We start from the raw sequence: 15,831 nt of genomic DNA, 5'->3' as shown, positions 1-15,831 counted from the left end.
TCAGTCTTCTTGTACTTAAGTCGGCATTGTGCCTTTTCTATTTAATTCCTATGCAATTTCTGTGTTTCATCGTCAATAAGAAGGTACTAATGATATAGTAAACCTGGAGAGGAGCATCGGAATCTATAACTAGTGTCACAGGAATGGTTCAAAACATAGACAGTAAGTAGCGTCAGTCTTCTTGTACTTAAGTCGGCATTGTGCCTTTTTTATTTAATTCCGATGCAATTTCTGTGTTTCATCGTCAATAAGAAGGTCCAAGGGATACAGTAAACCTGAAGTAAAGCATCGGAATCTATTACTAATGTCACAGGAATGGTTCAAAACATCGAAAGTAAGAAGAGTCAGTCTTCTTGTACTTAATTTGGCATTGTGCCTTTAGTATTTAATTCCGATGCCATATCTGTGTTTCATCGTGAATAAGAAGGTCAGAGGGATATAGTACATCTGAAGTCAGGCATCGGAATCTGTAACTAGTGTCACAGGAATGGTTTAAAACATAGTCAGTAGGAAGAGTCAGTCTTCTTGTACTTAAGTCGGCTTTGTGCCTTTTGTATTTAATTCCGATGCAATTTCTGTGTTTCATCGTCAATAAGAAGGGCCAAGGGATGCAGTAAACCTGAAGTGAAGCATCAGAATCTATAATTAGTGTCACAGGAATGGTTCAAAACATAGTCAGTAAGAAGAGTCAGTCTTCTTGTACTTAAGTCGGCATTGTGCCTTTTGTATTTATTTCCGATGCAATTTCTGTATTTCATCGTCAACAAGAAGGTCAAAGGGATACAGTAAACCTGAAGTGAAGCACCGGAATTTATAACTAGTGTCACATGAATGGTTCAAATCATAGTCAGTAAGAAGTGTCTGACATCTTGTACTTAAGTCGCCATTGTTCTTTTTGTATTTAATTCCGATGCAATTCCTGTGTTTTATCGTCAATAAGAAGGTCCAAGGGATACAGTAAACCTGGAGTGAAGCATCGGAATCTATAACTAGTGCCACATGAATGGTTCAAAACATAGACAGTAAGAAGAGTAGGTCTTCTTGTACTTAATTCGGAATTGTGCCTTTTGTATTTAATTCCGATGCAATTTCTGTGCTTCATCGTCAATAAGAAGGTCAGAGGGATACAGTAAACCTGAAGTGAAGCATCGGAATCTATAACTAGTGTCACAGGAATGAATCAAAACATAGTCAGTAAGAAGAGTCAGTCTTATTGTACTAAAGTCGGCATTGTGCCTTTTGTATTTAATTCCGATGCAATTTCAGTGTTTCATCGTCAATAAGATAGTCCAAGGGATACAGTAAACCAGAAGTGAAGCATCGGAATCTATAACTAGTGTCACAGGCATGGTTCAAAACATAGACAGTAAGAAGAGTCAGTATTCTTGTACTTAGGTGGGCATTGTGCCTTTTGTATTTAATTCTGAAGCAACTACTGTGTTTCATCTTCAATAAGAAGTTCCAAGGGATACAACAAACCTGAAGTGAAGCATCAGAGTCTATAGCTAGTGTCACAGGAATGGTTCAAAACATAGTCAGTAAGAAATGTCAGTCTTCTTGTACATAAGTCGGCATTGTGCCTTTTGTATTTAATTCCGATGCAATTTCTGTGTTTCATCGTCAATAAGAAGGTCCAAGGGATACAGTAAACCTGAAGTGAAGCATCGGAATCAATAACTAGTGTAACAGGAATGGTTCAAAACATAGACAGTGGGAAGAGTCAGTCTTCTTGTACTTAAGTCGGCAATGTGAATTTTGTATTTAATTCCGATGCAAATTCTGTGTTTCATCGTCAATACGAAGGTCAGAGGGATACAGTAAACCTGAACTGATGCACCGGAATCTATAACTAGTGTCACAGGAATGGTTCAAAACATAGACAGTAGGAAGAGTCAGTCTGCTTGTACTTAAGTCGGCATTGTGCCTTTTCTATTTAATTCCTATGCAATTTCTGTGTTTACACGTCAATAAGAAGGTCCAAGGGATACAGTAAACCTGAAGTGAAGCATCGGAATCTATAGCTAGTGTCACAGAAATGGTTCAAAACATAGATAGTAAGATGAGTCAGTCTTCTTGTACATAAGGCGGCATTGTTCCTTTTGTATTTAATTCCGATGCAATTTCTGTGTTTCATCGTCAATAAGATGGTCCAAAGGATACAGTGAACCTGAAGTGAAGCATCGGAATCTATAACTAGTGTCACATGAATGGTTCAAAACATAGACAGTAAGAAGAGTCAGTCTTCTTGTACGTAATTCGGAATTGTGCCTTTTGTACTTAATTCCGATGCAATTTCTGTGTTTCATCGTCAATAAGAAGGTCAGAGGGATACAGTAAACCTGGAGTGAAGCATCGGAATCTATAACTAGTGTCACAGGAATGGTTCAAAACATAGTCAGTAAGAAGAGTCAGTCTTCTTGTGCTTAAGTCGGCATTGTGCCTTTTGTATTTAATTCCGATTCAATTTCTGTGTTTCATCGTCAATAAGAAGGTCCAAGGGATACAGTAAACCTGGAGTAAAGCATCGGAATCTATAACTAGTGACACAGGAATGGTTCAAAACATAGACAGTAGGAAGAGTCAGTCGTCCTGCACTTAAGTCGGCATTGTGCCTTTTCTATTTAATTCCGATGCAATTGCTGTTTTTCATCGTCAATAAGAAGGTCAGAGGGATACATTAAACCTGAACTGAAGCATCGGAATCTATAACTAGTGTCACTATAATGGTTAAAAGCATAGACAGTAGGAAGAGTCAGTCTTCTTGTACTTAAGTCGGCATTGTGCCTTTTCTATTTAATTCCTATGCAATTTCTGTGTTTCATCGTCAATAAGAAGGTACTAATGATATAGTAAACCTGGAGAGGAGCATCGGAATCTATAACTAGTGTCACAGGAATGGTTCAAAACATAGACAGTAAGTAGCGTCAGTCTTCTTGTACTTAAGACGGCATTGTGCCTTTTTTATTTAATTCCGATGCAATTTCTGTGTTTCATCGTCAATAAGAAGGTACAAGGGATACAGTAAACCTGAAGTAAAGCATCGGAATCTATTACTAATGTCACAGGAATGGTTCAAAACATCGAAAGTAAGAAGAGTCAGTCTTCTTGTACTTAATTTGGCATTGTGCCTTTAGTATTTAATTCCGATGCCATTTCTGTGTTTCATCGTGAATAAGAAGGTCAGAGGGATATAGTAAATCTGAAGTCAGGCATCGGAATCTGTAACTAGTGTCACAGGAATGGTTTAAAACATAGTCAGTAGGAAGAGTCAGTCTTCTTGTACTTAAGTCGGCTTTGTGCCTTTTGTATTTAATTCCGATGCAATTTCTGTGTTTCATCGTCAATAAGAAGGTCCAAGGGATACAGTAAACCTGAAGTGAAGCATCAGAATCTATAATTAGTGTCACAGGAATGGTTCAAAACATAGTCAGTAAGAAGAGTCAGTCTTCTTGTACTTAAGTCGGCATTGTGCCTTTTGTATTTATTTCCGATGCAATTTCTGTATTTCATCGTCAACAAGAAGGTCAAAGGGATACAGTAAACCTGAAGTGAAGCACCGGAATTTATAACTAGTGTCACATGAATGGTTCAAATCGTAGTCAGTAAGAAGTGTCTGACATCTTGTACTTAAGTCGCCATTGTTCTTTTTGTATTTAATTCCGATGCAATTCCTGTGTTTTATCGTCAATAAGAAGGTCCAAGGGATACAGTAAACCTGGAGTGAAGCATCGGAATCTATAACTAGTGCCACATGAATGGTTCAAAACATAGACAGTAAGAAGAGTAGGTCTTCTTGTACTTAATTCGGAATTGTGCCTTTTGTATTTAATTCCGATGCAATTTCTGTGCTTCATCGTCAATAAGAAGGTCAGAGGGATACAGTAAACCTGAAGTGAAGCATCGGAATCTATAACTAGTGTCACAGGAATGGTTCAAAACATAGTCAGTAAGAAGAGTCAGTCTTCTTGTACTTAAGTCGGCATTGTGCCTTTTGTATTGATTTCCGATGCAACTACTATGTTTCATCGTCAGTAAGAAGGTCCAAGGGATGCAGTAAACCTGGAGTGAAGCATCGGAATCTATAACTAGTGTCACAGGAATGAATCAAAACATAGTCAGTAAGAAGAGTCAGTCTTCTTGTACTAAAGTCGGCATTGTGCCTTTTGTATTTAATTCCGATGCAATTTCAGTGTTTCATCGTCAATAAGATAGTCCAAGGGATACAGTAAACCAGAAGTGAAGCATCGGAATCTATAACTAGTGTCACAGGGATGGTTCAAAACATAGACAGTAAGAAGAGTCAGTATTCTTGTACTTAGGTGGGCATTGTGCCTTTTGTATTTAATTCTGAAGCAACTACTGTGTTTCATCTTCAATAAGAAGGTCCAAGGGATACAACAAACCTGAAGTGAAGCATCAGAGTCTATAGCTAGTGTCACAGGAATGGTTCAAAACATAGTCAGTAAGAAAAGTCAGTCTTCTTGTACATAAGTCGGCATTGTGCCTTTTGTATTTAATTCCGATGCAATTTCTGTGTTTCATCGTCAATAACAAGGTCCAAGGGATACAGTAAACCTGAAGTGAAGCATCGGAATCAATAACTAGTGTAACAGGAATGGTTCAAAACATAGACAGTGGGAAGAGTCAGTCTTCTTGTACTTAAGTCGGCAATGTGACTTTTGTATTTAATTCCGATGCAAATTCTGTGTTTCATCGTCAATACGAAGGTCAGAGGGATACAGTAAACCTGAACTGAAGCACCGGAATCTATAACTAGTGTCACAGGAATGGTTCAAAACATAGACAGTAGGAAGAGTCAGTCTGCTTGTACTTAAGTCGGCATTGTGCCTTTTCTATTTAATTCCTATGCAATTTCTGTGTTTACACGTCAATAAGAAGGTCCAAGGGATACAGTAAACCTGAAGTGAAGCATCGGAATCTATAGCTAGTGTCACAGAAATGGTTCAAAATATAGATAGTAAGATGAGTCAGTCTTCTTGTACATAAGTCGGCATTGTTCCTTTTGTATTTAATTCCGATGCAATTTCTGTGTTTCATCGTCAATAAGATGGTCCAAAGGATACAGTGAACCTGAAGTGAAGCATCGGAATCTATAACTAGTGTCACAGGGATGGTTCAAAACATAGTCAGTAAGAAGAGTCAGTCTTGTTGTACTTAAGTCGGCTTTGTGCCTTTTGTATATATTTCCGATGCAATTTCTGTTTTTCATTGTCAATAAGAAGGTCCAAGGGATACAGTAAACCTGAAGTGAAGCACCGGAATCTATAACTAGTGTCACTATAATAGTTCAAAACATAGACAGTAGGAAGAGTCAGTCTTCTTGTACTTAAATAGGCATTGTGCCTTTTCTATTTAATTCCTATGCAATTTCTGTGTTTCATCGTCAATAAGAAGGTCCTAGGGATATAGTAAACCTGGAGTGAAGCATCGGAAACTATAACTAGTGTCACAGGAATGGTACAAACCATAGACAGTAAGTAGCGTCAGTCTTCTTGTACTTAAGTCGGCATTGTGCCTTTTTTATTTAATTCCGATGCAATTTCTGTGTTTCATCGTCAATAAGAAGGTCCAAGGGATACAGTAAACCTGGAGTGAAGCATCGGAATCTATAACAAGTGTCACAGGAATGGTTCAAAACATCGACATCAAGAAGAGTCAGTCTTCTTGTACTTAATTCGGCATTGTGCCTTTAGTATTTTATTCCGATGCCATTTCTGTGTTTCATCGTGAATAAAAAGGTCAGAGGGATACAGTAAATCTGAAGTCAAGCATCGGAATCTATAACTAGTGTCACAGGAATGGTTCAAAACATAGTCAGTAAGAAGAGTCAGTCTTCTTGTACTTAAGTCGGCTTTGTGCCTTTTGTATTTAATTCCGATGCAATTTCTGTGTTTCATCGTCAATTAGAAGGTCCAAGGGATACAGTAAACCATAAGTGAAGCATCAGAATCTATAACTAGTGTCACAGGAATGGTTCAAAACATAGTCAGTAAGAAGAGTCAGTCTTCTTGTACTTAAGTCGGCTTTGTGCCTTTTGTATATATTTCCGATGCAATTTCTGTGTTTCATCGTCAATAAGAAGGTCCAAGGGATACAGTAAACCTGAAGTGAAGCACCGGAATCTATAACTAGTGTCACGTGAATGGTTCAAATCATAGTCAGTAAGAAGAGTCAGACATCTTGTACTTATGTCGCCATTGTGCCTTTTGTATTTAATTCCGATGCAATTTCTGTGTTTCATCATCAATAAGAATGTCCAAGGGATACAGTAAACCTGGAGTGAAGCATCGGAATCTATAACTAGTGTCACATGAACGATTCAAAACATTGACAGTAAGAAGAGTCAGTCTTCTTGTACTTAATTCGGAATTGTGCCTTTTGTATTTAATTCCGATGCAATTTCTGTGTTTCATCGTCAATAAGAAGGTCAGAGGGATACAGTAAACCTGACGTGAAGCATCGGAATCTATAACTAGTGTCACAGGAATGGTTCAAAACATAGTAAGTAAGAAGAGTCAGTCTTCTTGTATTTAAGTCGGCATTGTGGCTTTTGTATTTAATTCCGATGCAATTTCTGTGTTTCATCGTCAACAAGAAGGTCCAAGGGATACAGTAAACCTGGAGTGAAGCATCGGAATCTATAACTAGTGACACAGGAATGGTTCTAAACATAGACAGTAGGAAGAGTCAGTCTTCTTGCACTTAAGTCGGCATTGTGCCTTTTGTATTTAATTCTGATGCAATTTCAGTGTTTCATCGTCAATAAGAAGGTCCAAGGGATACAGTAATCCAGAAGTGAAGCATCGGAATCTATAGCTAGTGTCACAGGGATGGTTCAAAGCATTGACAGTAAGAAGAGTCAGTATTCTTGTACTCAAGTGGGCATTGTGCCTATTGTATTTCATTCCGAAGCAATTTCCGTGGTTCATCTTCAATAAAAAGGTCCAAGGGATACAATAAACCTGAAGTGAAGCATCAGAGTCTATAACTAGTGACACAGGAATGGTTCAAGACATAGACAGTAGGAAGTGTCAGTCTTCTTGCACTTAAGTCGGCATAGTGCGTTTTCTATTTAATTCCGATGCAATTGCTGTGTTTCCTCGTCAATAAGAAGGTCCAAGGGATACATTAAACCTGAAGTGAAACATCGGATTCTATAACTAGTGTCACAGGAATGGTCCAAACGTAGTCAGTAAGAAGAGTCAGTCTTCTTGTACTTAAGTCGGCATTGTGCCTTTTGTATTTAATTCCGATGCAATTTCTATGTTCCATCGTCAATAAGAAGGTCAGAGGGATACAGTTAACGTGAAGTGAAGCATCGCAATCTATAGCTAGTGTCACAGGAATGGTTCAAAACATTGTCAGTAAGAAGAGTTAGTCTTCTTGTACATAAGTCGGCATTGTGCCTTTTGTATTTAATTCCGATGCAATCTCTGTGTTTCATCGTCAATGAGAAGGTCCAAGGGATACAGTAAGCCTGAAGTGAAGCATCGGCATCTATAACTAGTGTAACAGGAATGGTTTAAGACATAGACAGTGGGAAGAGTCAGTCTTCTTGTACTTAAGTCGGCATTGTGACTTTTGTATTTAATTCCGATGCAATTTCTGTGTTTCATCGTCAATAGAAGGTCAGAGGGATACAGTAAACCTGAAGTGTCACAGGAATGGTTCAAAACATAGACAGTAGGAAGAGTCAGTCTTCTTGTACTTAATTCGGCATTGTGCCTTTTCTATTTAATTCCTATGCAATTTCTATGTTTCATCGTCAATACGAAGGTCCAAGGGATATAGTGAACCTGGAGTGAAGCATCGGAATCTGTAACTAGTGACACAGGAATGGTTCAAAACATAGATAGTAGGAAGAGTCAGTCTTCTTGCACTTAAGTCGGCATTGTGCCTTTTCTATTTAATTCCGATGCAATTTTTGTGTTTCATCGTTAATAAGAAGGTCCAAGGGATACAGTAAACCGGGAGTGAAGCATCGGAATCTATAACTAGTGTCACAAAGGTGGTTCAAACCGTAGTCAGTAAGAAGAGTCAGTCTTCTTGTACTTAAGTCGGCATTGTGCCTTTTGTGTGTAATTCCGATGCAATTTCTATGTTTCATCGTCAATAAGAAGGTCCAAGGGATATAGAAAACCTGGAGTGAAGCATCGGAATCTATAACTAGTGTCACAGGAATGGTTCAAACATAGACAGTAAGCAGCGTCTGTCTTCTTGTACTTATGTCGGCATTGTGCCTTTTTTATTTAATTCCGATGCAATTTCTGTGTTTCATCGTCAATAAGAAGGTCCAAGGGATACAGTAAACCTGGAGTGAGGCATCGGAATCTATAACTAGTGTCACAGGAATGGTTCAAAGCATCGACAGTAAGAAGAGTCAGTCTTCTTGTACTTAAGTCGGCATTGTGCCTTTTGTATTTAATTCCAATGGAATTTCTGTGTTCCATCGTCAACAAAAAGGTCAGAGGGATGCAGTAAACCTGAAGTGAAGCATCGGAATCTATAACTAGTGTCACAGGAATGGTTCAAAGCATAGACAGTAGGAAGTGTCAGTCTATTTGTACCTAAGTCGGCATTCTGCCTTTTCTATTTAACTCCGATGCAATTTCTGTGTTTCATCGTCAATAAGAAGGTTTAAGGGATACAGTATACCTGGACTGAAGCATCGGAATCTATAATTAGTGTCACAGGAATGGTTCAAAGCATAGTCAGTAAGAAGAGTCAGTCCTCTTGTACTTAAGTCGGCATTGTGCCTTTTGTATTTAATTCCGATGCAGTTTGTGTGTTTCATCGTCAATAAGAAGGTCCAAGGGATACAGTAAACCTGGAGTGAAGCATCGGAGTCTATAATTAGTGTCACAGGAATGGTTCAAAACATAGACAGTAGGAAGAGTCAGTCTTCTTGCACTTAAATCGGCATTGTGCCTTTTCTATTTAATTCCGATGCAATTTCTATGTTTCATCGCCAATAAGAAGGTCCAAGGGATATAGAAAACCTGGAGTGAAGCATCGGAATCTATAACTAGTGTCACAGGAATGGTTCAAACATAGACAGTAAGTAGCGTCAGTCTTCTTGTACTTAAGTCGGCATTGTGCCTTTTTTATTTAATTCCGATGCAATTTCTGTGTTTCATCGTCAATAAGAAGGTCCAAGGGATACAGTAAACCTGGAGTGAGGCATCGGAATCTATAACTAGTGTCACAGGAATGGTTCAAAACATCGACAGTAAGAAGAGTCAGTCTTCTTGTACTTAATTCGGCATTGTGCCATTAGTATTTAATTCCGATGCAATTTCAGTGTTTCATCGTCAATGAGACGGTCCATGGGATACAGTAAACCTGAAGTGAAGCATCGGAATCTATAACTAGTGTCACATGAATGGTTCAAATCATAGTCAGTAAGAAGAGTCAGACTTCTTGTACTTATGTCGCCATTGTGCCATTTGAATTTAATTCCGATTCAATTTCTGTGTTTCATCGTCAATAAGGAGGTCCAAGGGATACAGTAAACCTGGAGTGAAGCATCGGAATCTATAACTAGTGTCACAGGAATGGTTCAAAACATCGACAGTAAGATGGGTCAGTCTTCTTGTACTTAATTCGGCATTGTGCCATTAGTATTTAATTCCGATGCAATTTCAGTGTTTCATCGTCAATATGAAGGTCCATGGGGTACAGTAAACCTGGAGTGAAGCATCGGAATCTATAACTAGTATCACAGGAATGGTTCAAAACATAGTCAGTAAGAAGAGTCAGTCCTCTTGTACTTAAGTCGGCATTGTGCCTTTTGTATTTAATTCCGATGCAACTTGTGTGTTTCATCGTCAATAAGAAGGTCCAAGGGATACAGTAAACCTGGAGTGAAGCATCGGAATCTATAACTAGTGACACAGGAATGGTTCAGAACATAGACAGTAGGAATAGTCAGTCTTCATGCACTTAAGCCGGCATTGTGCCTTTTCTATTTAATTTCGATGCAATTGCTGTGTTTCATCGTCAATAAGAAGGTCCAAGGGATACAGTAAACCTGAAGTGAAGCATCGGCATCTATAACTAGTGTCACGGAAATGGTTCAAAGCATAGTCAGTAAGAAGAGTCAGTCTTCATGTACTTAAGTCGGCATTGTGCCTTTTGTATTCAATTCCGATGCAATTTCTGTGTTTCATCGTCAATAAGAAGGTCCAAGAGATACAGTAAGCCTGATGTGAAGCATCGGAATCAATAACTAGTGTCACAGGAATGGTTTAAAACATAGACAGTGGGAAGAATCAGTCTTCCTGTACTTAAGTCGGCATTGTGCCTTTTGTATTTAATTCCGATGCAATTTCTGTGATCCATCGTCAACAAAAAGGTCAGAGGGATGCAGTAAACCTGAAGTGAAGCATCGGAATCTATAACTAGTGTCACAGGAACGGTTCAAAACATAGACAGTAGGAAGAGACAGTCTTCTTGTACTTAAGTCAGCATTGTGCCTTTTCTATTTAATTCCTATGCAATTTCTGTGTTTCATCGTCAATAAGAAGGTCATTGGAATATAGAAATACCTGGAGTGAAGCATCAGAATCTATAGCTAGTGTCACAGTAATGGTTCAAAACATAGAGATTAAGTAGGGTCAGTCTTCTTGTACTTAAGTCGTCATTGTGCCTTTTTTATTTAATTCCGATGCACTTTCTGTGTTTCATCTTCTATATGAAGGTCCAAGGGATACAGTAAACCTGAAGTGAAGCATCAGAGTCTATACCTAGTGTCACAGGAATGGTTCAAAGCATAGTCAGTAAGAAGAGTCAGCCTTCGTGCACTTAAGTCGGCAATGTGCCTTTTGTATTTAATTCCGATGCAATTTCTATGTTTCATCGTCAATAAGAAGGTCCAAGGGATATAGTAACCCTGGAGTGAAGGATCGAAATCAATAACTAGAGTCACATGAATGGTTTAAAACATAAACAGTGAGTATGGTCAGTCTTCTTGTACTTAAGTCGGCATTGTGCCTTTTGTATTTAATTCCGATGTAATTTCTGTGTTTCATCGTCAATAAGAAGGTCCAAGGGATATAGAAAACCTGGAGTGAAGCATCGGAATCTATAACTAGTGTCACAGGAATGGTTCAAACATAGACAGTAAGCAGCGTCTGTCTTCTTGTACTTATGTCGGCATTGTGCCTTTTTTATTTAATTCCGATGCAATTTCTGTGTTTCATCGTCAATAAGAAGGTCCAAGGGATACAGTAAACCTCGAGTGAGGCATCGGAATCTATAACTAGTGTCACAGGAATGGTTCAAAGCATCGACAGTAAGAAGAGTCAGTCTTCTTGTACTTAAGTCGGCATTGTGCCTTTTGTATTTAATTCCAATGGAATTTCTGTGTTCCATCGTCAACAAAAAGGTCAGAGGGATGCAGTAAACCTGAAGTGAAGCATCGGAATCTATAACTAGTGTCACAGGAATGGTTCAAAGCATAGACAGTAGGAAGTGTCAGTCTATTTGTACCTAAGTCGGCATTCTGCCTTTTCTATTTAACTCCGATGCAATTTCTGTGTTTCATCGTCAATAAGAAGGTTTAAGGGATACAGTATACCTGGACTGAAGCATCGGAATCTATAATTAGTGTCACAGGAATGGTTCAAAGCATAGTCAGTAAGAAGAGTCAGTCCTCTTGTACTTAAGTCGGCATTGTGCCTTTTGTATTTAATTCCGATGCAGTTTGTGTGTTTCATCGTCAATAAGAAGGTCCAAGGGATACAGTAAACCTGGAGTGAAGCATCGGAGTCTATAATTAGTGTCACAGGAATGGTTCAAAACATAGACAGTAGGAAGAGTCAGTCTTCTTGCACTTAAATCGGCATTGTGCCTTTTCTATTTAATTCCGATGCAATTTCTATGTTTCATCGTCATTAAGAAGGTCCAAGGGATATAGAAAACCTGGAGTGAAGCATCGGAATCTATAACTAGTGTCACAGGAATGGTTCAAACATAGACAGTAAGTAGCGTCAGTCTTCTTGTACTTAAGTCGGCATTGTGCCTTTTTTATTTAATTCCGATGCAATTTCTGTGTTTCATCGTCAATAAGAAGGTCCAAGGGATACAGTAAACCTGGAGTGAGGCATCGGAATCTATAACTAGTGTCACAGGAATGGTTCAAAACATCGACAGTAAGAAGAGTCAGTCTTCTTGTACTTAATTCGGCATTGTGCCATTAGTATTTAATTCCGATGCAATTTCAGTGTTTCATCGTCAATGAGACGGTCCATGGGATACAGTAAACCTGAAGTGAAGCATCGGAATCTATAACTAGTGTCACATGAATGGTTCAAATCATAGTCAGTAAGAAGAGTCAGACTTCTTGTACTTATGTCGCCATTGTGCCATTTGAATTTAATTCCGATTCAATTTCTGTGTTTCATCGTCAATAAGGAGGTCCAAGGGATACAGTAAACCTGGAGTGAAGCATCGGAATCTATAACTAGTGTCACAGGAATGGTTCAAAACATCGACAGTAAGATGGGTCAGTCTTCTTGTACTTAATTCGGCATTGTGCCATTAGTATTTAATTCCGATGCAATTTCAGTGTTTCATCGTCAATATGAAGGTCCATGGGGTACAGTAAACCTGGAGTGAAGCATCGGAATCTATAACTAGTATCACAGGAATGGTTCAAAACATAGTCAGTAAGAAGAGTCAGTCCTCTTGTACTTAAGTCGGCATTGTGCCTTTTGTATTTAATTCCGATGCAACTTGTGTGTTTCATCGTCAATAAGAAGGTCCAAGGGATACAGTAAACCTGGAGTGAAGCATCGGAATCTATAACTAGTGACACAGGAATGGTTCAGAACATAGACAGTAGGAATAGTCAGTCTTCATGCACTTAAGCCGGCATTGTGCCTTTTCTATTTAATTTCGATGCAATTGCTGTGTTTCATCGTCAATAAGAAGGTCCAAGGGATACAGTAAACCTGAAGTGAAGCATCGGCATCTATAACTAGTGTCACGGAAATGGTTCAAAGCATAGTCAGTAAGAAGAGTCAGTCTTCATGTACTTAAGTCGGCATTGTGCCTTTTGTATTCAATTCCGATGCAATTTCTGTGTTTCATCGTCAATAAGAAGGTCCAAGAGATACAGTAAGCCTGATGTGAAGCATCGGAATCAATAACTAGTGTCACAGGAATGGTTTAAAACATAGACAGTGGGAAGAATCAGTCTTCCTGTACTTAAGTCGGCATTGTGCCTTTTGTATTTAATTCCGATGCAATTTCTGTGATCCATCGTCAACAAAAAGGTCAGAGGGATGCAGTAAACCTGAAGTGAAGCATCGGAATCTATAACTAGTGTCACAGGAATGGTTCAAAGCATAGACAGTAGGCAGAGTCAGTCTATTTGTACTTAAGTCGGCATTCTGCCTTTTCTATTTAACTCCGATGCAATTTCTGTGTTTCATCGTCAATAAGAAGGTCCAAGGGATATAGTAAACCTGGAGTGAAGCATCGGAATCCATAACTAGTGTCACAGGAATGGTTCAAGACATAGGCAGTAAGATGAGTCAGTCTTCTTGTACTAGAATCGGCATTGTGCCTTTTTTATTTAATTCCGTTGCAATTTCTGTATTTCATCGTCAATAAGAAGGTTTAAGGGATACAGTAAACCTGGAGTGAAGCATCGGAATCTATAACTAGTGTCACAGGAATGGTTCATAACATCGGCAGTATGAAGATACAGTCTTCTTGTACTTGATTCGGCATTGTGCCTTTAGTATTTAATTCTGATGCAATTTCTGTGTTTCATCGTCAATAAGAAGGCCAGAGGGATACAGTAAATCTGATGTGAAGCATCGGAATCTATAACTAGTGTCACAGGAATGGTTCAAAACATAGTCAGTAAGAAGAGTCCGTCTTCTTGTACTTAAGTCGGCATTGCGCATTTTGTATTCAATTCCGATGCAATTTCTGTGTTACATCGCCAATAAGAAGGTCTGGGGGATACAGTAAACCTGAAGTGAAGCAACAGAATCTATAACTAGTGTCACAGAAATGGTTCAGAACATACTCAGTAAGAAGAGTTAGTTTCCTTGTACTTAAGTCGGCATTGTGCCTTTTGTTTTTAATTCCGATGCTATTTCTGTGTTTCATCGTCAATAAGAAGGTCCAAGGGATACAGTAAACCTGAAGTGAAGCATCGGAATCTATAACTAGTGTTACATGAGTGGTTCAAAACATAGTCAGTTAGAAGAGTCAGTCTTCTTGTACATAAGTCGGCATTGTGCCTTTTGTACTTAATTCCGATGAAATTTTTGTTTCTTCGTCAATATGAAGGTCCAAGGGATACAGTAAACCTGAAGTGATGCACCGGAATCTATAACTAGTGTCACAGGAATGGTCCAAAACATAGTCAGTAAGAAGAGTCAGTCTTCTTGTACTTAAGTCGGCTTTGTGCCTTTTGTATTTAATTCCGATGCAATTTCTGTGTTTCATCGTCAATTAGAAGGTCCAAGGGATACAGTAAACCATAAGTGAAGCATCAGAATCTATAACTAGTGTCACAGGAATGGTTCAAAACATAGTCAGTAAGAAGAGTCAGTCTTCTTGTACTTAAGTCGGCTTTGTGCCTTTTGTATATATTTCCGATGCAATTTCTGTGTTTCATCGTCAATAAGAAGGTCCAAGGGATACAGTAAACCTGAAGTGAAGCACCGGAATCTATAACTAGTGTCACGTGAATGGTTCAAATCATAGTCAGTAAGAAGAGTCAGACATCTTGTACTTATGTCGCCATTGTGCCTTTTGTATTTAATTCCGATGCAATTTCTGTGTTTCATCATCAATAAGAAGGTCCAAGGGATACAGTAAACCTGGAGTGAAGCATCGGAATCTATAACTAGTGTCACATGAACGATTCAAAACATTGACAGTAAGAAGAGTCAGTCTTCTTGTACTTAATTCGGAATTGTGCCTTTTGTATTTAATTCCGATGCAATTTCTGTGTTTCATCGTCAATAAGAAGGTCAGAGGGATACAGTAAACCTGACGTGAAGCATCGGAATCTATAACTAGTGTCACAGGAATGGTTCAAAACATAGTAAGTAAGAAGAGTCAGTCTTCTTGTATTTAAGTCGGCATTGTGGCTTTTGTATTTAATTCCGATGCAATTTCTGTGTTTCATCGTCAACAAGAAGGTCCAAGGGATACAGTAAACCTGGAGTGAAGCATCGGAATCTATAACTAGTGACACAGGAATGGTTCTAAACATAGACAGTAGGAAGAGTCAGTCTTCTTGCACTTAAGTCGGCATTGTGCCTTTTGTATTTAATTCTGATGCAATTTCAGTGTTTCATCGTCAATAAGAAGGTCCAAGGGATACAGTAATCCAGAAGTGAAGCATCGGAATCTATAGCTAGTGTCACAGGGATGGTTCAAAGCATTGACAGTAAGAAGAGTCAGTATTCTTGTACTCAAGTGGGCATTGTGCCTATTGTATTTCATTCCGAAGCAATTTCCGTGGTTCATCTTCAATAAAAAGGTCCAAGGGATACAATAAACCTGAAGTGAAGCATCAGAGTCTATAACTAGTGACACAGGAATGGTTCAAGACATAGACAGTAGGAAGTGTCAGTCTTCTTGCACTTAAGTCGGCATAGTGCCTTTTCTATTTAATTCCGATGCAATTGCTGTGTTTCCTCGTCAATAAGAAGGTCCAAGGGATACATTAAACCTGAAGTGAAACATCGGATTCTATAACTAGTGTCACAGGAATGGTCCAAACGTAGTCAGTAAGAAGAGTCAGTCTTCTTGTACTTAAGTCGGCATTGTGCCTTTTGT

The sequence above is a fragment of the Schistocerca americana genome, chromosome X, assembly GCF_021461395.2.
Source record: "Schistocerca americana isolate TAMUIC-IGC-003095 chromosome X, iqSchAmer2.1, whole genome shotgun sequence".
In the NCBI taxonomy this organism is placed as follows: Eukaryota; Metazoa; Arthropoda; class Insecta; order Orthoptera; family Acrididae; genus Schistocerca; species Schistocerca americana.
Note: the sequence above shows the minus strand (reverse complement) of the source record.